General features: G+C 40.8%; 1 protein-coding gene across 13 annotated transcripts in view; it reads left to right on the forward strand.

The window, feature by feature from the left end:
* The first annotated feature begins 454 nt into the window (after positions 1-454).
* The window catches only part of Akap13 (A-kinase anchoring protein 13), a 306,957-nt gene continuing 284,588 nt past the window's right edge, over positions 455-22,823 (forward strand). For 11 of the 13 annotated variants that reach the window (XM_039105531.2, XM_039105543.2, XM_039105541.2 and 8 more), the window contains exon 1: positions 455-2,264. The gene's annotated coding sequence lies outside the window, so the exon portion shown is untranslated. Of the gene's footprint in view, positions 2,265-2,327; positions 2,615-22,823 lie in introns of those variants that run through there. The other 2 variants (NM_001106271.3, XM_039105573.2) reach the window with 2 other exon arrangements.

The following is a 22,823-nucleotide window of genomic DNA, read 5'->3' on the forward strand; positions in this document are numbered from 1 at the left end:
CAGATGGGGATTTGCACAGAGAAAAACAAGTGCACAATGTGTAATGTGTGACAGACATTGGAGCATTAGTCCTAGATGGGATGTTTTAAACAAAGTCCTCCCCTCAAGGCTCAGGGAGGAATGAGGAAAAGGAGGCAGAAAGATTGTAAGAGACAATCTATGGATGTTTAAGAGGAAGCAGTACACAGGACTGATAAAGCACATGAACTCATGCAGACAGTGTTGGCACACACAAGAGCTGCAAAGGTTTAAGCCAGGAGCCTCAGCATCCAGAGGGAGGAAGTGGTCATGGGCTGCCAGCCCCTAAACAAGAAGATATATGCAATCAATACACCCTGGCAAAGGGACAATCGGTTTTCTCCAATGTAGCATCACTGGGTTTATCAATCACACGTCAGGGCAGGCCTTATGCTCATGAGTTATTGGCCAACACAAAATCAACTCAGTGGTATCTTTGTGGACTTTTTGTTTCATTTTGCTTTATTTCGCCTTTTTTTTTCCTCTTTGGTCTTGATTCTGGATTTGATTGTTTGATTTCCATTATTTTTTTTATTTTCTTACTTTTTGTTTCTGTTTTATGAAAGAAAGAGTAAAAAGAACATGAGGTTGGATGAGTAGGGTGGTGGGGAGGGTCTGAGAGGAGCTGGAGGGAGGGAGGAAAACATGGCCAAAACATTTTAAATGAAACATTTTTCAATTAGAATAATTTTAAAAATGGAAAGCAACATTTAACAACAGAATGCCTGGTGCCTAGGTATGTGGGTGATGGTAGTGACTTTGCCTGGATTCAAACTCCCCAAATGACAATGACTTTCATTCTTGCAGTTTTTTGCAGGTCCATATCATGTACTATTTTTTTAAAATTGATTTTGAAATTATATGAAATTAATCTTTTCAAGTAATTCTTTGAACATTTTATTCATTCATATATTTTGGTCACATTCACCCACCCCCATTCCTCTCAACTTCTTATTTTCCTTTTGTTCTTTAAAAACTTACAATCCACTGTGTTCAACTTGTACTGTCCATATATGTGTAGGTGCCATCTAGTGGAGCATGGTTGACCAGATCGGGTCCAATACTTAAAGGACACTGACTCTTGCTTCCTAGTGGCAATCAGTTGTCAAAAGCTCCTTTTAAGCCTTGTCTTCCAATGGGGTAGTTACCTTAGGGGTGCATCCACATGATATTTTTGATTTCATATGTTTTTAACATGAAAATGCAAAGCCAGTATGGCAGGGATTCCATTCTGTTCCTTCCCAGTCAATACCTTTCTCCTCCTAGGAAACCACTTTTCTTACTTCAACTACTATAAATTAATATTGAGCTGCACAGAAAACCTCATATTTCTTAATATTCATAACCCCGGTGTTTTTTCAACTTTCTATTGACCGAAGAGAATAACATTAAAATAGATTGACGTAATAGGCATGTTTTCCCTTAATGACACATTACAATATGTAACTATCAAAGAGAAGTTTCTTTTTGTACCAATTAATGTAATCTCTTGGGTCACCATTGGCACATATCCATACTTTGTTTCTCCGAAGCCACTAGATGATTGCTGAAGTCCATGGCAACTCAAAGGCAATGATTTTGTGGTGAATGAATAGCTCACAGTCACAGGATACACTTGGACAATCTTCATCCTGTCAACGGACCATTCACCCATCCAACACACTTGAGTACTTTGTGTCGCTCCACCTTGGATTCTTAAGAAGACTCCATTGAGTCTTAGAGTCAACGTATGTTAAGTGCTCTGATTTAGGTAAGCACCAGGCGCACAGAGGAAGGGTGGCTTCCGGAGATGGGGCGGATAGGAGAAGGTGGGTGGGCATTTCCCCAGCAGCTGCTGCCAGCCACCCGACTTTGATCACTTTGCCGCCTGGCAGCAGTGGCGGTCAACCTCATCGTTCCTTAGCAACCGGAGCCAACTGCCAAGAAGCGTTCCTATTGGCTTCACAGAATGTGAAGGGCAGTCTAGTTGTCCAATCGAAACTTTGAGGCTTGGCTTGTTGCCCCGCCCACCCCCGATCCGCAGGCGGCGCATGCGCGGGTGGGCAGGGCTGTGTGCAGGGCGGTCGCGGAGCCGGAGTTGCTGCTGCTGCTGCTAAGCGCTTGGGATCGGTCGAGACGGCCGTGCTTGCTCCTTGCTCCAGCCGTCACCGCCGCCGTCGAGGGAGCGGCCGCCTATTGTCCTTCTCCGCCGCCAAGGCGCGGAGCTGCTCCGGCTCGGCCCGCGGGGGAGCCCGGGGAGCCGCACGGTGAGAGCGCAACTTAGTTGAAGGAGTTGAGGGAAGTTTGGGCGTCTGAGGAGGGGGCGCGCGCGCAGCCGCCCCTCCCCCTCGGCTGCCCTCGGCCGCGCGCGCGAGCTGCGGGACGCGGGGGCGCGCGGGCGCGACGCGGGTGGCGGACCCTTCTCCACAGCATGGGCAGCCAGGGGTGGGTGGCGCGGCCGCCGATCCCGGCCTCCTCGGACCCTCGTCCCCTTGCCGCCCGCTCCTGTGGCGCTTGGTGCGACTCTGGTCTGAGAGACGGCTGCTCGGTGGGGCGCGCCGCTCGGACGGAGTGTGCGGCCAAGGGAGCGAGCAGCTCCCCGGGGCAGTCGAGCAGGGTAAACACTGCGGGTCCCGGTCGCCTTTGGGGGCTTTTCCGGGCTTTCTCGGGGGGCTGGGGGGGGCGCGGTTGGCTCCCGGGAAGGGTGGTGCATTCGGCTGCTCCGCCACCGAGCCCTAGTTGCAAGTACTTTGAGAACTAGCGAATCGCTGCTTTTCGTAAGTAGGCTCGCTGACACTTAACTGGGGTGCGAGACATACCCTCATTTTATTTCTCACTAAGAAAGTGTCTATCTTTCAGCTGAAATACTGGGTCACATTATGTTTCTAGACTCTACTGTGAACTCAGGAGTTAACAATGAAAATGGATTGAGCAATCTTTTAGTGTTTCAGTCTTTGCTTTCCCACTTAATAATGAAGTTATTTTGAGGGTGTATTGCCTTGGGCAGGTATACAAAGTGATGTGCCTTGTTTTTTTTTTTGTTTTTTGTTTGTTTGTTTTTCTTGTTACCACCCTCATTATGTCCTATCCGTTTGATTTCCAGAAACCACTTATTTTTTCCCCCCTAAACCTTTGGATTGCCCCTGGTCAGGGGAATCGCTCCAGTTCTTGAAAGGTCATTCATTGTCTGTAACAAAGTTCCTATCAGTCGAGATGACTCTGAGATAAACCAGTGTCACTTTTGTACACCTTCATCTCTTGGGGACTTACAAACTGTTTTAAGCACTTGCCTTCTCAAGTTTTCGGTGGAGTCATTCCACTGCCTGCGTTTCGTTGACTGGCATTTGAGCTGTTTTAGTTCCGAGAGAGGAACTAGCTTAAGTATCATTCATAGTAAACACAATGGCCCTGTTATTTCATGTTAATTTCAGTTGTATTTCTATGACGTCTGTTAAACTTAAATTTTTCTTTGAAGGCTCCTGCAAATGGCATTTCGCTTTGTTTTCTATATGAGTAACATGGAGAAATGGTGTTTGGGTTTTCTGTTTTGTTTTTGTTTTTTCTTCACATGAAATCCAGCTTCGTTTACCTGATGAGACCAAGGGAAAATATTCTGAAGGCACAGTGATTCAGGACTCACAATCTTTGTGCCTAATTTTCCTTTCTGGGGTGGGTGTGGTGAGCCGAGGAGGTGGACAGAAGTTGAAGTTATTGGATGGTTATATAATATAAACAAATACTGCTCACAGAGTGACCAGGATACCAGTTGCTTTCCTTCTCTGGACTGTGATAACTTGTTACACAGGCTTTTGTTCTACGGTTCCTTAGAATTTATTTGCTTCACTAAATGGTAACTATATGGAGCATAAGTGGTCTTTTCTAGTCTTTTTACTCCTTAAGGACTGTGATGGGCAGTATTTTACTGTGCTCTGTTTTTTTTTTTTTCTAGAAAAGTCTTTCCACACAGTTGGTGTTTAGCTTTTGTTTGATTTGGGCGAAGCGATTTTTTACTGGCTACGTGATAGTGTACACAGGAAAGACCCATTAATTCTGGGGCTTTTATACAAAATGATAATTAGCTTGCACTTTGGTGGTGAAATTTCGTTTACTTTGACTTTGTCTCTCTTGAGATAGGGTCTCACTATGTAGCTCAGACTGGTCTTAAACTCATAGAGATCTACCTGACTCCTGGTCTCTCTTTGTGTGTGTGTGTGTGTGTGTGTGTGTGTGTGTGTGTGTGTGTCTGTCTGTCTGTCTGTCTGTCTGTGTCTGTGTCTGTGTCTGTCTGTCAGGGTTTGCCTTGTGTATACTAGCTTTGAGCTCAAGGCTGCCTTGCCTCAAGTTTCCTTAGGGCTAGATAACATGTGTGTATCACTTTCCCCAGCTTTAAACACTTTTTAATGCTGATTTGTTCTTGAAAATAACTGGGGTTTTAAAGAGTATGCTGTGGGGGTTGGGGATTTAGCTCAGTGGTAGAGTGCTTGCCTAGCAAGTGCAAGGCCCTGGGTTCAGCCCCTAGCTCCGAAAAAAAAGAAAAGAAAAAAAAAAAGAGTATGCTGTGGATTTCCAAAATAAATAAATAAATTAATAAATTAATTAATTAATTAAAAAAAGAAAAAAGAAAACAAAAAAAGAAAAGAATAAACAAAGATTGCAGTTTTGAAATCCACCCTCACGCTCTCCTTGCTGAGACTCTCAAACTGCTGAACAGATTGGTTCATGGCTCTTCCATTCCTTTATTGTGAAATTGGGAGGGAGCATAGCTTAGAAGAAATTCACAGTTTAGAGTTATGTAAATTTGAGTCCGGATCCTCACCTTCCCTTGGACAGTTTCGAAGCCTTGAGCACCTCACTTAACCCCGCAGCTTGTCTCTTTCCTTGTAAGGGGTGGCAATATTACACATTCTTAGGCTTAGGAATGCATGAAACGGTCTAAGAGACCTAATACCCTGTCCAATATTCTGCTTCCTGGAGGTGGCTAAAATGATAATTTTGATATGGTTTTATATGGCCTTTAAAAAGTGTTTTTAAAGTGATGTTTCTGGATAGAAGATGGTTCAGCGGGTAAAGACACTTGCCACCAAGCCTGGTGACCCAAGTTCAGGTCTCACACCCCCGCATAGTAGAGGGAGAGAACCAACTCTTGAAAGTTGTCCTCTGACCACCACATTCATACTGCGACACTTAATTTAACCCCTACCCTAAAGATACAAATAAGTGTAAAAGATGTCATCTGAACACAAGGATGAGAGGAGCAATTAGCCTCCTTTTGAGTGGGATTCCAGGTGGCTTGGTAGGAAAGAAATCTGTACAGCTGTATAGTGTGACAAGAGAGAGATTGTTTTTAGTACTAGCAAGAGTGTGTCTGAGTTAGTCAGTGTTCTGTTACTGTGCTGAGATGCCATGACCATGACAACCCTTACAAAGGAAAGCATTTAATTGGGGCTTGCATACAGTTTCAGAGATTGAGTCCATGGCCATCATGGAATGGGCCGTGGCAACATGTAGGCAGAAATGGTGCTGGAGAGATAGCTGAGAGTTCTACACATGGATCCTCAGGCAACAGGAAGAGAGAGCTTCTAGGTCTGGCTGTGTTTCTGAAACCTCAGAGCCTACTGCCCAGTGACATAATTCCTCCAATGAGACCATACCCTCCCACAACGAAGCCACAACCCCTGACCATCCATATAGCCCCAGTGCCTAATAAGGCCACACCCCTAACCTTTCAAATGGTGCCACTGCCCGAGGAGCAAGCATTCACATCTATGAACCTATGGGGGCAATCTCATTCAGACCATCATAGTGTCTAAGTTAGAGTCGCTTTCACGTTTCCTTTGTTTTCAAGACTTCAGTCTTGAAAATAATATGTGTGGCTTTATGACATCTCTCAGGTTTGCTGAAGATGGAACTGATGGAGTGTTAGCAGAATGCACAGTTTAGAGACTTAAGCACACCACTCATTTGCTTTTTCAAGTGCCACTATTTACAGAAAGAAGCAGTTGTACCAACTTAGTTCAGAATGTTTAAAGTGCCATAGTAGATAAGTCTTAGAACTGTCTACCTGATGAAACTTAAAGATTGTAGGTATAAACATCCCTGACCAAATCGCCCAGTCAAGTTCTTTGATGCTTGCTTCTCTTAAAGTCGGTCCTGAGCTATAGTCAATACTGATAAGGATGAATATCCACATGGAGTGATTGTCCCTGTGTTGCATGGCCTGCCTAGCTTACTGATTTTGGGAAGAGAGAAGGAAGCTGTTTGTAGGAAGAAGTCTGTTTCACGCACATGTCCTCATATTTACAGTTTTCTAGCCCGAGTTTGTGCTGATAGGGCCACTGCGAGTAGATCAAACCCATTTTATCAGTCTTTGCTGAGAAGTTGGACTGGCAGATCCAGTACTGATGAAATACTGTGCTTGTCCAAATTCTGTGTTGGGTAATGGGGTGCTTTCCCCCCACTTCAGAACTGTATCTTGGTATGTTTACATGGTGTGGATAGTGAGTGAAAGAAAGGGGAAAGGGGGTGAGGTGTTTGCTCTTGCTATCATGGTGTAGGCTTCTTGTAAGAATTTTTATTTTCTGATCATAAGTCTACTCTTGATCATAGAGTTAGTCCCCACCACCCAAAATAATGAATTATTCTTGAAAGGTTAAGAATTAATTACCGTGGCACACTTTTGGTCTTTTTAACTTGAGATGCCAACGTTCGGAAAAACCCCTAGAGTTAAAGATGGAGTTTTGCAGAAGCAGAGGATGGTTCTCTCATGTCAGTCTCTACTAAAAGCACAAGGTATACAGCCGCATCCACACACTGCCACTTATCGGCAGTCTGATCTTGAGTAAGCCATTTCATCTTTCTTAGACTCGGTATCCTTGCTTATTACAGCCCCATCCCCCCAGTGTTATCCCGCCAGCTAAATGCTACTGCTGTGAGAAACACGGGCCAGAAAGCACCATACCTTGTGGTGCTGCAGTTTCAATGATCAGTTCCTGGTATGGATAAAATGTAAATCCCAGCCCCAAAGGGGAAACTTGCCACAAGCTTCTCTGTAATTCCCCTAGGGAAGCAGATAAAATATTATAAGATGTCTACCCTCCTCCTTGCCTGGAAAAGCTGACCTGTTTGCATTTTCTCTCTGGTTCTTTTCACATTTTCTTTTACCAAATATGTATCAGGGATTACTGGTTAAACTAGCTTTTGGTTCAGCATGCTTGTTGTTAGGTGCAAATTACTGTCTACTCAGCAGCTGATCTGGGCTGCCAGGGCTTAATGTCAGGTGAGGCCATGATAAACAGTGAACAAAGAATGGTAGAATGTTCGAAAAAGACCACAAAGGAGGTCAGTGTAGCTGCTGTTGCCTACCCTGATTTTCATACTTAAAATTTAAGATTTGTTTACTCAGTTTTCTGTGCTAGATGCACTTTATTTTACCCTCATTCCTTATTTATTTCTCAACACCCCCCTCAGGGAGAACAAGCAAACAAGAAATCTTGAGAATGGAATTATTAACCCATTTTTAGGATAAGAAAAGGTTTCTGAAGTTACTTGACAGTGACCGTGTGGCTAGCTAGTAGGCCTTTATGCCATTATTATTGATCAGTTACTATGATTATTATTATTATGACACAGAGGTCAGACTTTTCCATCTCATTGATATTGTCATATGAACATTTCAAATACGCTCTAAAACAAATCAAGTTTGCGAAGGTTATTACAGAATGCAATGAAACACACCCATTTTAAGGACAGAGTTTAGTGAGTTTGCGACAAAGTATCCTTGCCTGTAACTCTCAGCAGAGTCAAAACAGAACATTAATACCATTTTAAATGTAGAGAAATGTCTGCCGCCTTTCTGGCCATTCTCTTCAATGCTCATCTCCTGCCCACTTTTCCATAGGCAGCTCCTAGGGTACTATGTTTTGGGCACTGTGGTGGTGTCCTCTTAGCCAGCCTGCCTGTTTTCATAAATAAGCTTTTCACGGGATGCAGCCACACCCAGCTTGTCTCTGGCTGTTTTGGAGCTCCAGTTGCAGCTTAGAGTGGTTAACAGAGACTTCCACACAGGTAATAACTAACAGGATACAGTTATTCACATCTAATTTAAACAGTACTGTCTCTTTCAACATATATTTTATTTCAACCTTCATTCATTTGAAAAAAGTTACTGAGGGGCTGGGTAGTGTCTCCTTGGTAAAGTGCTTAATGTGGCAAGCTTGAGTGTCAGGTATAACACTATGCGTTTGTAATCTGAAGGCTGGAGGTGGAGGATCCCCAAGGCTTCCTAGCCAGCTAGTCTAGCCAGTCTGTGAGTTCCAGGCTCACCAAGTGACTCCGCCTCAAGGAATAAGGTGGAGAGCGGTGAGAGGAAGAGTGCCCACATCCACCTGCCATCCATACTCACTTGTGCCAGCACAAGGGTCCTTGTATAGATGTGCACACCACACTCCCATTCCAGCTAGGGAAAATCAGGCTTCACACAGTACATTGTTACTATGTCTTTAGTCTACCATGGGTTTCATTCTTTAAAGAAATATCCTTTACATTTATTCAAATTCACTGACTTTAGTGTATAATGTCTTCTACATTTTCACAGATGTATATATTCATCTAACCATTGCTTGAATTAGAATAGTACCTTCGTCCTTCCAGATTTCATCTGAATGCTTTTGTAGTTAATTTGGTTTTTCATTCCTTGTTTTTCAGAATCCATTAATCTGTTTTCTGTCTCCATGAGTTTTGTTTGTTCGCTTGTTTCTTTTGTTGTTGATGATGATCCCTTTTAAGATCACTTATGGTTAGGAATATAGGTCAATTGTTGTGTGTCTAGGATATACAAAAGCCTAGGTTTGATCCCTAGTAAGAGATAACTTGGAATATGGTGGTGAGTGTCTATAATCCCTGTACTTGGAGTGGGATGGTGTGGAGGCAAGAAGACCAGGAATTTGAGGTCATCTCAAGGCTGGCCTGGACTATGTGAGACTTGACTCAAGCCATTGTGTGTGTGTGTGTGTGTGTGTGTGTGTGTGTGTGTGTGTGTGTGTGTGTGTGTGTTTTAGTTTGTCAACTTGATATAAACTAGAAGAAGTGCAATCATCTCTGAAGTATTAGGAACCTTTGGTTCAGAGTGGCCAAGCCTGCTCTCAAACTTAGTAATATTTAAGAGTTTCCCAAGTAGGACTGGTTTTAGCAGCATGTAAGCTGCAGTATTTAGAAGGCCATGCACCACGTAGCAGAATCAGAGTCTGGGAAGAGGCCTGGAGAGGTTGTTGGTGAAGATGTAGCCTCAGCTAGAGTGAAGACAGTGACAGACCTGGAGGGGAGCTGGTCTGAGCTTCTGAGACAAACTGTGTTTCTAAGGCAGAACCCAAGAAATAGAGCTGCCTGAGCCTCTGGAGCCCAGATGAGGGTCCTGGTTGTTAGACCCTGAACCACTGGACTTCGGTTTACGCGGGGTCGTAAATGTGCCCTGGTTCTTCCATCTTGGAACAAGAACGTATATACATTAGTTCTTATTTTACAGGATTCCACAATTGAGAGGATTTTGACTCGTGAAGACTGTGGAACTTATGTACTGTTTTATATTGTAAAATTAAGACAAACTTGAGATGAGCTCTTGGGTTGTTTTAGAATCTGAAATGTATCAACCTTGACTTTGGTTTTCAGAAGTATTCCTTGTTCCAGCTGATGGCTGTGCTGAAGGTGGTGGGTGGGCATTTGAGAGACTTTGTAAACCTGACTTTTCTATTACTTAGGGATCACTTAGAAAACCTCAGAATGACTTGGGTGTTATGTATATGTAAGCACATCTCCTTGGTCTAGCCATTCAGTCCTGTCTAAAGTCGGTGGTTTTCTGAAGTGGACTTTTGCCATGCAGTGCCTGCATGGAAGTGATTTGTTACTTCTGACAAACTGAAGAAGATTTAAAAAACCCTCCGTAGATTCCCTCAACAGAACATCTAGACTCTGAATACAGAGAAACTCTCTTCTTTGAGGGACTTAGGAAAACATTGTAGCCACAAGAGTTGAGAAATAGTGTAAATGTTTATTTGGTCACATGAAGCTTTGGGCCTGGCTAAGGTACTTTCTCTTTTTGAGGATTAAAGGAAGGCTAGGTCAGTGGATTGGAATGGCCAAAACTTTTGTTTGGGCCTTCTATCCAAAATGGTTCTGCATATATGCTTAAGGAATAGGTCAATCTGGAGCGATCTCGAAAGGACATTTCCCAGTGTTTTTTAAACAGGTCAGTAAAGGGAAGAAAGAACTTGTATGACTCTTTTATGTGTTCATTTATTTAATTTGTGATCCTGTTGATTATAGTATATAATGTAGATACACCCCCCTCCATTCGAAGATTTGTTTTTCTTCTCCTGAGTAAATAAACTATGACTTTTATCTAGGATTTTCGATATACCCTAGTTTTATGGTATATGCTGTAAGCCATACTTTTTTCTTTTTCTTTTTTATACCCTGATGTAATTATATCCAAAGTAGTCAGCTTAAAATTCCAACTTGTTCTTGTTATAAGAAATCTTTGTGGTCTGCTCTTAAAAGTTTTCCTGGAATTCTTAAAAACATGCTAGGCTTTCATGCTTGTGCCTGGAAAGTGGCAAGAGCTTGCCAGTGGTTTTTTCTTATATGCGATGACCGTTGTGGATGGGAGCCAATAATTAACGTTCACACGCTTGTTCACATCTTCAAAGTGTTTTACAAACATTTAATTAGTTCATGCTTAACTTATGTACTAGAAGTTGGAAAACCAGTTTTTAAGGTTCATTTTAGCAGTACTGAAGTATTGGGGGGTTAAAGGAGAAAAATACAGGTAGAGATAGCTTCCCTTGCTCCTCTAGCCTTTGGTCCAACATGACTCTGGGGGTGTATAACTTCGGGTTGATGCAAGACTGGAATTATATGGACTGGGAAAAAGAACATTGGGCAGAATGCTTGGGAGAAGACATAGATAATTCACTTTCAACTCAACTTTTCCTTTTTGTAGGCCTGTATGTGAGATTGTCCTAATTCATTCCTGTGAGCATTTTGAAGAGTAGGTTGTGATTGGAGCAGACTCTCGAAAATTAGAATACATGTTAATATGGGGAGGGATCATCTTTGCCAGTTTCCTCACTACTGGTTCCCTGCTACTACTTTGATTCTCTCTCTTCTCCCACCCCAGTAAAATGTGCCAGGTTGTACAGAGGCAGGAGACACTGTTCTCAGTTGTGCTGTGTTCCTTTCACATTAGCTGTGTGACTTCACCTGGCCAGAGCAAAAGTTTCTGCTCTTTGTTACTTTGTTACTTTTCTGATACTTTGCTCTGTGAAATTGCTTATTTGATTTAATTTAATAATTTTGAGAAAAGCTTTCACTTTGCAGCTTGCCTGGAACTCATTTGTATAGTCTAATCTGCCCTGGAACTCCTTGCAGTCCTCTTCAGCTTTAAGAGTACTGAATTGGTTTTTAGGTGTGAGCCACCACACCCAGTTGTGAAATTGTATTTGTCAATGACTCAGGTTTTAATAGGGGAAAAAACTTATTGTTTCTGACTATATCAGATTGCATTTCCTTAGTTGGCAAGTGAGACAAAGGATAACACTTCCCTATGATTCTTTGGAGAATCTATGCCATTTACCTGTCTTTTGAAGGACTCAGTTTCCTCGAAGTTCTGTCTTCATGAGAATACTAGCTATGCTTAGGAGTAAAGAACATTTTGCTAAGTTCTGTATTAGGTCCTTGTTCAAGGTGTTCACTTGCTTCCTTCTAATTTTGTTTATAGCACTTGACTATATGTTTGCCCCTGGCTAAGAGGTTCTGTTTGAGGACTTGATGCTGTGTGTTCACATGGAGTACTGTTAGATGTCAGACCTGCTTATAGTCATCATCATCTGGAATAGACGAATATGAAAGACTGAGGACAAAAAAAAGATAAAGCTTTCTTTTGGTGTAGAAATAAATCCAAAAAGATAGTTCCATCCGTACATTTTACTACTGAGGCTGCCATGGTGTATCCAGAGCTTATCTAGTAATTAGGAAAAAAATGTCTCACAGAGAAATTGCCTCTGAAATCTACTTCTGGGCACACAATTTTCTTTTTCAAGCGCGCTATCACATTTTTGTTTTAGTCCTAAAGAGGTGGCCAGAGGAGAATATAGAACTTAGGTTCTTGGACAGGAAATGTAGAAAGTAATACCTCATTCTGTTGAGGATTAGTTTAAGTTTTGGTGGCTTTCTACCTTGTTTATAGTAGATAACTTTAACTGTTACTACTACTGTAGTTTAAGACATTTCTCTTTTCTCACATAGTGCAGTAAATCGTGTATCTCATTGGTTTTCTAAGGCAGAGCTTCCTGTTCACCATTGTTTTTAGCCCCAGCTTTCAGAGGAACCTGAATCCTTGTCTAGATAATCTTGCCATGGAAACTTTAGTACCTGATGGCAGAAAGAAGAAAAATTCTGAGCTTGTCGTGTATATTTAATTAAAATTTTTATCTTGAATATGGATCTTACTAGATAAGCTTGGCCCCAGGGGTTAGGAAGATACCTCAAGTGGTAAAAGTGCGTGCTGTGCAGATTTCTGTTGAGGTCAGATTCCTGGAACACGTTTTTATCGACCAGTATATAGTTGTAGGTATCAGTAATCTTAGTGATTGACTCTACAGGCAGATGGGAGAGCCTCCTGCCCACCACCTACATGCCAGTTGATCTGGATAGGCGATGCAGTTTGAGATCCTACCTCAAACACGTCTGTCAGTTACTACTTTTTATGTTTGTATTTTATTTTTTGTGTGTGTGATGTGTGAGTGCACATGCATACATATGTGCCCCAGTGTGTGTGTGTAGGTCAGTGGAAAATTTGTCATAGTCTGTTTTCTCTACCCTATGGGCCCCAGGGATTAAGGTTTAATGGTAAATACCTCAACACGCTGAACCATATGGCTAGCCCTAATTCTTAATAATTATTTTTATTTTTTATTTAATCTTCTTTCTGTCTGTCTGTCTGTCTAGGCCGAGACAACTTGAGGGAGTCATTTCTTTCTTTCCTAGGTACGCTGTAGCAAACCCAGGTTGTCAGGTTTGGTGGTAGTCACTTTTACCTTCTGAACCTCCTTGCCAGCCCAAAATTTTATTATTTTTTATTTTATTTGAACACTTTAAAATATTTTATGTTGTGTGCATGAAGATTTTGCCTGCATGTATATATGCACTTCATGTATGTATAAATGCCTAAGTGGCCACAGAAGTCAGAAGAAGGCGTCAGACTCACTGGAACCGGCGTTACGGATGATTGTAAGCCACCATGTAGGTTTGGTTTTTGAGTCAGTGACTCACAGAAGAGGCTTAACTGACCTGGAACTGACTGTGTAGCCCATGTTGGCTTAAACTCAGAGATTTAAGCACCCCATCTCCTAGGTGCTGCGATTAAAGCATGTATTTCTATATTTGACTGTTTTTAAATTTACTTATTTGCTAATTTATTTTGAGACGGGGTCTTACTAAATAGCACTTCCTGGTCTGGAACTCACTACATAGACCAGGCTAGCTTCGGACTTATAGAGATCTTCCTGCTTCTGCCTCCTGCGTGCTGGGATCAAAACTATATACCACCACATTTGATTTAAAACTTTCTTTTAATATTTCATTATTTTGTGTATTTTGCTTGTGTATATGTCTGTGTACCACTTGCATGCAGGGCCCTCAGAGATAAGAAGGGACCATCAGATCCCTTGGGACTGAAATTGCAGACAGTGTGAGTCACCATGTGGGTGCTGGAGATTGAACCCAGCAATTTGATTTTTAGTATTGAGTTTTAAGTAGTATCTCATATTAATACATAATACTGTATACCCTGAAATATCTTTAAAAACATAACATGATCTGTTTCCAGGACACTAATCAGACAGCTACTTTGTCAGAGCAGAGGAGAGACGAGTAGCCTGTATTCCTTTCAACAGAGCAGTTACAGACCATAAACCTGAACCCTTGTATGAAATCAGAGGTGTCTGTCAAGTCAGATGTGAAAAATTAAAGCTGTACACCCTACTGATCTGAGCAGTTTTTAGGTTCTCCCTTATGTTAGACTTTTTTCTCTTCCAGTTAACTGTTTCTCTTAAATACCAGCACAAGAATGTTTTGATTTATGTAAAATTATTTTCAGTTTTATGTCATCCTTTTGTTTTTAGTCACTTCTCCACCTAAGATTTACTTAGCTTTTTCTTTTGGGGGATTATTTTTCTTTATACAGTACATTCCCACTTTGGTTTTTTTTGTTTTTTTTGTTTTTTGTTTTTTGTTTTTTTGTGAGGAAAGTATCTTTATTTTTATTTATCTTTTTAAAAAGATAAACAAATACCTTGTTTGTTGCTCATAATTCATTTAAGTAGTGAATGTAAAAATGTTGATTTTTTTTCCATGCTTTTAAATTCACAGCATCATCTTAAGAGCTTTTACCTAAAGCTCCCAGCTAATTCGTGGCTCCTGTTGTATGCATAGCATCCTACCCTGTGAATACTATTAAATACCACGGTTTCCTGCCCCAACTGTGATAAAGTATGGTTTGGTGGCTTTGCCCAAAACTGTGCCAGTAAAAAGCCTCACACTTTACTTGATAGCTCCCTAGGACACACACTCTTAAATGGAGACATTTCCTTTATGAATCCAAATAAGAGTAATGATTCCTCTGTGAGATGTCTCAGGACTGGAAGAAAAATGGTGTATTCTTCCCCTCAGCTTGATGCCTGTTGAAATGGCCAGGGGCAAGTTCACTAAGGTAGCAGCTGCATGATTTTGATTCTTCATTGCTATGTGGACAATTAACATAGTGATGTCCTAAGCTTAATGCACGTGCTGTGCGCTGTAAGAGGCAGTCTCTGCTAACCGTATTTTTATGGATAAGGAGTCTGAGGCTCAGAGAGAGGCTAGATAGCTTGTTCAGCATTGGGATGTAAACTAATGAGGGTCTGACTCTAGAGCCCAAACTCATATATATCCCTTAGTCTAAGAGGAATTGAAATAGTTATGTGCAAAGGCTATCTGTTGTGAGCTATGGTTTTGGCAGAGCCTTGTGTAACTTTGGTTTTGCCAGTAGACTTATTGTTATAAGTAGTTTTCTACCTTATAGTCTCTTAAGATAGGACCTCACGAAAGATGGTAGGTTTCCATCACTCCAGTAACGCGCAGCCCATCTAGAAATTCAAGATTTGGATAGAGCACAGAAAGTAGCACTTAGAAATAATCGACATTATCTATAAATGACGTTATTTAGCATCATTTGTTGTTTTTATTTTCAAACTTGAAAATCGGTATAGGGCGCTTGCATGTATACCTATGTACCTGTATGCAAACCATATGTGCCATAGATACTTAGAGCAAACAGATTATAAAACATTTCGGGAATATGGGTTTATATACTATTAGCTACGTGGCATAATTAATGGCTACATGATATTTCATTACATGGACTTAGATTTTTTTTCCTTAGGTCATAAATTACCTCATTTGAATATTTATATTGTATTTCTCTGCCCTCCGTTGCTCCTGTCTTCCTTTCTGCTACTTAAAGACACTGCTGTGGTGAAGCCTTACAGACGTAGATCTGCGCATTCCTCTTCATGTCTTCTCACAGAATTGCTAGGACAGAGGGCTTTGCATGTCAGCAGCTGTCAATAGACAGTGCCAAGCTGTCTGTAGAAAGCGGCACAAGCTTTAATCCCAGCACACACGCTCACTGGTAGTCATGAATGCCTGCTTCTCATATTTTCACAACTTTTAGAAAGCAAGTTTGCATTTCTGCTGTTTGCTTTTTGAGAGTCTGCTGTTTATTCCAGGCTGATCTTAAACTTAATGATCCTTTTGCCTTAGACCCCACCCCCCCCAGTGCCACCATGCCCATCTCTAAATAGGAAAATTTTAATGTTTTAAGTGTTATAGAATTGCCATATCGTTGGTAATCACTAATAAATGAAAAGATCTTGTATTTTTGTTTGTCTTTTTAAAAATTCACATTGTTTATTTTAGTTCCTCTAAAATAAATTGCTTTTTAGATTTTAACTATATATTTCTATGTGTATTTTTAAAATTGGAAAGGCAAAACATGTAAAATATATGTAGCCCAAGAATGGGGCTGGGAAGGTCCTGGGACCTCGTATGTTTGTGACTCTTGCAGAGGACCTGGTTTTGGTTCCTCAGCACTCATGTGATGGCTTACAACCATCTTTAACTCCAGTTCTAGGAGATCAATGGCCTCCACAGGCACTAGGCATGCGCATGGTACAATACAGTTGTTCAGGCAAAACATTCATACTCACACATCTTAAACTTGTAAAAATGACATTTTTATTCATTTTAAAAGTGTTTGTAAGCACATTCTGTCTGCCTCTGCCAGAATGCTGGGATTAAAGTTGTGTGCGACTGTGCCTGGCTTCCTTTGCCTCTGTAAGTGGACTATGACTGAAATCACTGTGGTATCATGTATTTTTATGACTGAGTATGCCTTGTTCTTTTTCACCCCCTCTCTCGTCTTGGGCTGGATCCTGGATTTTGAGCTCCAACTTCCTTGGTGTAAAGAGGGAAAAGCGACACGTTCTCTATACACAGCACTGGTTGCTGGGCACACAGTATGTGCTTAGTAAGCATTTCGTCTGCAGTTTTGGGGGAGATTCAGTGTAGATAATGGTGTAGTGGATTGGAAGGTATAAAGGATGGTACTGGTGGCAGGCACAGACTACCTCAGTACCCATTTTTGTTAAACAGTTCTGTATCCACATTTGTCTTTTTATTTTGGGAGACAGGAAGTAGCTAATGATTTGTTTCCAACTTTGTTTCTTAATTTTGTAAATGTCATTAGATTGCATATTATTTTCTGTGAGCAGAACATAGATACTTTGTAGGAAAAATAGGATAGAATGGAGCTAATTAAAATTTATGTAAATTAAGTGTGAGTTATATAACCTTTTTGTGGGACATGTCTGAACAGAATGAGTATATACCAGGCCACAGAATGTTTTGGATATACCAGTAGCAATAGAAAGTTATGATGTAATGCTGATCTGGGCCTGGCTTTGTGGGTCCGAATTCTGAGGCACACTGGTAATGGATGAGGGGTTGTACTAGATCTGCAGCATGACTAGGATTTTGTTAGGCGTGAGTTGTCAAGAGAAGGAACCGTCATGAAGCTATGCAGTGTGAACAAAGAACAAACATCGGAAAACTTTGTGTGTTCTAAGCGAGCAGTGAGGTGCATTTGAGTTATTTAGTTTGATTAGGATGCAGGATTAGGCCAACAAGTCAAGCTGTAGTGAGTATAAGCATCTTACATATTGCATTAGAGAATTTAGTTTTCTTTCTGAACAAAAGGGAAGGCAGCTCACTTGGGGAGGATCATGGGTAGTGACAGCTGTGGAAAATGAAGCACTTGCCTCCGAGTGACATTCAGAGTCCATTGTATTAGTTTAGGACAGGGATTATGAGAGCCAGAATGCAGGGACGGTGAAAGAGAATCAGATCTCTTGGGTATTTAGAGTGAAACGGAGGAAGCCTGGTGAGGAGACAGAGGGAAGTAGAATAGCATCGTTCTCCACAGTGATTGGGAGCTTCTAACATCAGTTTCTGGTGAGCTGGAGCATACAAAAACAAGCTGCTATTTTACAGAGTTGGAAGAAATTTAGTTGTGGCAAAACACATATAAGATAAAACCTACTCTTTTAACTAATTTTTTCTTCTTTAAAAAAGACCTTTAAAGTGAGTTACGTGCATGTGTCTGTGTGCATGCAAGTGATGGGTAGGTACCTGTGGAGACTAGAAGAGGACATAAGTGCCCCTGGAGTCAGAGTTAAGGTGACAGAGCTGACTGATGTGGTTGCTGGGGACCTTACCTTGGTACCAAGGAATAACAGTAAGTACCATCTCTCCAGCCCCATCTCACCATTTTTAAATATGGAGTTAGGTAGCATTAGTTATGTTTATGTTGTATAACTGTCACCACTGACTATACGTTTTTCATCCTGTAGAACTAAAACTACCCTTTGAACTATAAATACCTGCTTTTATCCCCCAACAATTCTTTTTTCTGTCTGTAGCTTTTTTGTTACTCTAGCTTGTAGAATTTGTCTCTTGTAACTGGCTTAATTCCCTGTGTGATGTATTTAAGGTTCATTTATGTTGTTTGTATGTGTCAGAATTTACTTCTTTTCTAAGGCAGAATTGCATTCACTGTGTATAAACACTAGGGTTGCTTCTATCTATTGGCCATTATGAGTGGGCTGTATGAGCATTGGTGTGCAAAATCTCTTTAAGCCTTTGCTTTCAACCCTTTGATGTGTATGCTTACAATACATCAGTTGTCATGGTGTTCATAACAGTTACGTACTCGGGGGAAAAATAATGTCAGTTAACACTAATGCACTTTTAGAAAATGTTCATTTTAAATTATGCATGTCTGTCTGTGTCTGTATGCATGTGTGAATGAGGATACCTGTGGCATTCAGAAGAGGACATCAGATCCTGTGGGCCAGAAATTATTTATGGGCAGTTTTGAGCCACTGGATGTGTGGATTCTGAGAACTTTGATAAGAACAGTTTGTACTTACAACAGCTGAGCTATTTCTTCAGCCCCACCAACACCCCTGGTAAAAGAATAGACATAAATTTGTTAAATCTCAGCTTTAAAGCACATATTTTAGAAATGTGACCAAAAGGGAGTTATGCTTAAAAAACTCTGTTAAAATATTTTGGTTGTGTTGTGGGAAAGCTGTTGTATGATTTGTCTTTCTAGATGATCTCACTTCTTTTCTGTTACCTGTTCTTGAATGGAATTCCATTTTGACTTGAAAGGCAACCTGATAGACTGTTATTTGTCACTTAAAAGGTGATTATTTGGCAAATATTCTCCCAGGCTCTTCTCCCACTGACTTTACTTCATTTTTGGTGGAATTGGGGTTTGATCTCAAGGTCTCATGCATCCTAGACAGTGGAAGTGGAAGAGAAGCTACCTTAGTCTTTTAAAGGAGGGAAAGAGATAAAGTTTATTATTCTTTCAGTCTGGCTTAATTTAACCTTTGTTCCTAGATTTTTTTTTCTCTAATTCACACTGTGACCTGAAGCCACAGTCCGCACTGCTGTGGCCATTGCATAATTGGTACTTTCATTTGTATTATGTAAATAAGCTTTGACTGGAGCAAATCAAAACTGTTGTAAACATTGCCTATTCATCCCTACAACTGTATTTTGTGGTAGAATTAAATTACTAATTCTGTGAAGGCATTTTTAAAATGAGAGACAAAAATGGGAGCGCTTAGGAGTAGTTGCCCAGTAAAGTCGTTGAAAGGAATATGATTGCTGTGCTTTAATTTTTTTTTCCCTCTAAAGCAGGCAATAGCTTTTTCTTATAGCATGCCTTCAGGATTGTCTCTATGCACGTAGAAATGAATTTAGTAAGTGGAGATGATGATGTATTGAATGTCAGTGGAGAAAAGTCCTGTTACTATAAATGGATAGTAACATTTGTCCTTCCCTCCCTCCCTCCCTCCCTCCCTTCCTTCCTTCCTTCCTTCCCTTCTTCCCCTCTTCCCATCCTCTCTCCCTTCCTTCTTTTTATATAACCTAGAGTCAGGCAGTAAGTTGGCAGACTGCATATTTTATTAACTGTTATGTAGAAATTGTCTTGATGTGAATACAGTTCTAAGATGAATAGTTAATTTGTTCTTTTTGCTTTTACAAAGTCTCTTTGAACAAATGATTCAGACGATTCCCTAATTCTGAAAAAGAAACTGGTGGCGTATACCCAAGGCATTTTTGTTCACTTAGCCATGCCACTGAATGTGGCTAAAATGGTCTACTGGGAAGAGAATTGGCTTTCTGTCTTCAACAGTTGACTCTGGGCCTTTTAGGGAGGCTGGCAGGATGGGGTAGTGGTGTTAGAGCCCAAAACCACTTAGACATGCACTTCTACCACTGAACCCTTACTCTACCCTCCTTTTAATTAAAGTAGGGTCTTTTGTATTCCTTGCTGGCTTTCAACTCACCATGTAATAGAGGGTAACCCTTGAACTTTTGATCCTCTAATCTCTACTTCCTGAGTGCTGGGATTAAAGTCATGCTCCTCCTCCGTACCTGGCTTATGCGGTTGGTCTTAGGTATTTGGAATTGAACCCAGGTCTTGTACATGCTGGCTAAGCATAGTTCCCTAGCCTTGGTCTTGAACTCTATCCTCCTTCCTCTATATCTTCATTGCTGTTGTCAACAGACACATGCCACCATGGGTTTCTTACCTGTATTTGCTGTTACAATGTGGAAGGAAGACTTCAGTGTGTTCCAGAGTTACACTTATTTTGTGAGCTAGTTTACTTGTGTTTTCTAGCGTTAAAATGATTTTTTTTTTTAAATTGAACTCTCAGATTTAGGTTGGTAGCTAATTGTAGAAATGAATATTTTTTTCTTTAGTCTGAGGAGTTATGTAGAGAAATAGTCTTTTCTCCTGTGAGTATGTTGTTCATTAGCTTTTTTTAGACAGGAGATTCACAACAGATCTAATGAACTCACAACACTGTAGTTAAGCATGAGTAGTTATTTTCTGGAACTTCATGGGTCAAGCAGATTTAGAGTTAAATTCACCTTGTGTGTTAAATGTCACTAGGAAGATTTGAATAGTGATATGTTGATATAGGACAGCAGCTGTAACTTCTTTGAGGATTTGGAAAGAAGAAGAGGGGACCATTCTATGTTTTGTTTTTTTTTAAGACTCATGGTGTGACAAGCCCAGAACTCACTTCCTCCCAAGCGTGCACCTCCATGGCTAGCCTAAGAAGGGCCATTCTAAAACCTCGAGCACTAATAGTAATGTGGAGTTGTCTTATAAGCTCAGATTTCACCCTGTGTATTTGTGTAGGTGGAAAATTAGTCTGGGACTGGAAAGATGGCTCAGTAGTTAAGTGTTAGCTATTCTAGCAGAGGGCCAGAAGCCACATGGTGGCTCACAACCATCTGTAATTCCAGTTCTGGGGCATCAGACAGCTTCTGTAGACACCAGTCATGCAAAGGGTACACACACACATACAGGCAAAATATCCATATACATGAAATAAGTAAGTAAAAAAAATCCTAAATGTACATACTCAAAAGAATTAGTCCAAACAGCTTTTTCATTATGTAGTTTATAGTTAATACTATGTGTTAGGATTTTGAGTTAAAAAAGAAAAATATATCTAGATACATTGATTAATGGTATCGTTCATTCTGTTTATTTACTGTTTCTTCCCTGGAGCTAAGCCACTTTGAAAGGCTCCTCCCAGCCCCCATTCATTAATGTAAAATCACACCTTATTCCTTCCTCCAGTAATAGCCTTGGACTTGATTGGTAACCATAGTAGTTTTGGAGTCTCCTGTGGTTAATGAGTATGTAATAGGTACTTAATTTCTTTCCATGACTGACTAGGTTTTAGTGGGAAAAGGAAGTTAATTTGCTGTTAACTTTCTGAATGTGTAAAGTATTGAATCTCATCCATGATGGTTATAGGAAGTTTGGTATATGTGTGAGAGCTAGAGTCTCAGGGTCATTCTCTGGAAAGTGACCCACTGCATACCAGTATGCTCGTTCTAGCAGACCCTAAGCAGGGCCCTGGCTTGTCCTCATGGTTTATTCCCCTTGTTCCCTTCCCAGGGAACATTCCTCTTTTTCTGCAGAGGTTCAAAAGTAAAATTTCAGACTTCCTACACATACATTCTCCTTTAAAATTATACTGTACCTTAAATGGTGCCTGCAGAAGCTGTCCGAAGCCCTGGGATTGGAGTTCCAGAGGGTTGTAAGCTGTGATGTGGGTGCTGGGAACAAAACCAGGGCCTCGGCAAGAACACTGAGCACTGTGAACTGCTGAGGCATCTGTCTAGCTCCTGCTCTAATCCTAGTGTCCACTTGCACACACAGACTCAACGTGTTCTCTGCATAAAAGGCGAATCTGCAAGACATGTTGTGACTTCAGAATTAGTTATTTCCCATGGACAGTACAGTATAATTCAGACTAGCTGCCTGCAAAGTGCTCAGCATCCTCATGGGTTGGCCATTTCATGGGTCTTCTGGTCCTAGTACTCATGCATGTGGCTACAACTCCATTTTGCTTCTTTTAAAAGTGTAAGTTAGGAGCTAGTACTTCAGCATCTGCCTTAAGTGTTCATCTTTTTTTTTTTTTTAAATTTTTTATACTTATAGCATGCTGCTATCACTGCCATTAACTAGTAAAATTATTCATTTGGAACTGATGGTTCTTTGTGGAAATGTATATAGTTGGTTATTTTCCAGTACTTACAAATTCAATTCCTCAGCAGGTTTAAACGAAATAAGCCAATCATATATTAAAAAGTAAAATAATTGTGCTTAGGCTACACATTTTTTAATTAATTAATTAACTTTTATGCATATTGATATTTTGCCTATATGTTTGTATGTATGAGGGTGTTATCTTGGAGATACAGACAGTTATGAGCTGCCATGTGGATGCTGGGAATTGAACCTGGGTCCTCTGGAAGAGCAGTCAGTGCTCTTATCCACTAAGCCATCTATTTTAAGAAATTCACAATTACCCACAGTAATGTTAACCAAGACCAGTTTTAGACAGAGAGGTAACAGTGAGACTGATGGGGAGTGTGAGACAGTGTGAGATTATGTCCAACACCTCACCTTTAGTTCTCATATGTGCCAGGCATCGTTCACATGTTTAAACTAAGATGCGGACCTGGTACTAGTCAAGCTCCTCACCCGTAAGGGCTCAGTATAATGAATCACACAGTACATTTTTTAAGTCTGAATAGAATTGAGAAGAAAAATTTGAAAGTACTGAGAAGAG

The sequence above is a fragment of the Rattus norvegicus genome, chromosome 1 (assembly GCF_036323735.1).
Source record: "Rattus norvegicus strain BN/NHsdMcwi chromosome 1, GRCr8, whole genome shotgun sequence".
Classification (NCBI taxonomy): domain Eukaryota; kingdom Metazoa; phylum Chordata; class Mammalia; order Rodentia; family Muridae; genus Rattus; species Rattus norvegicus.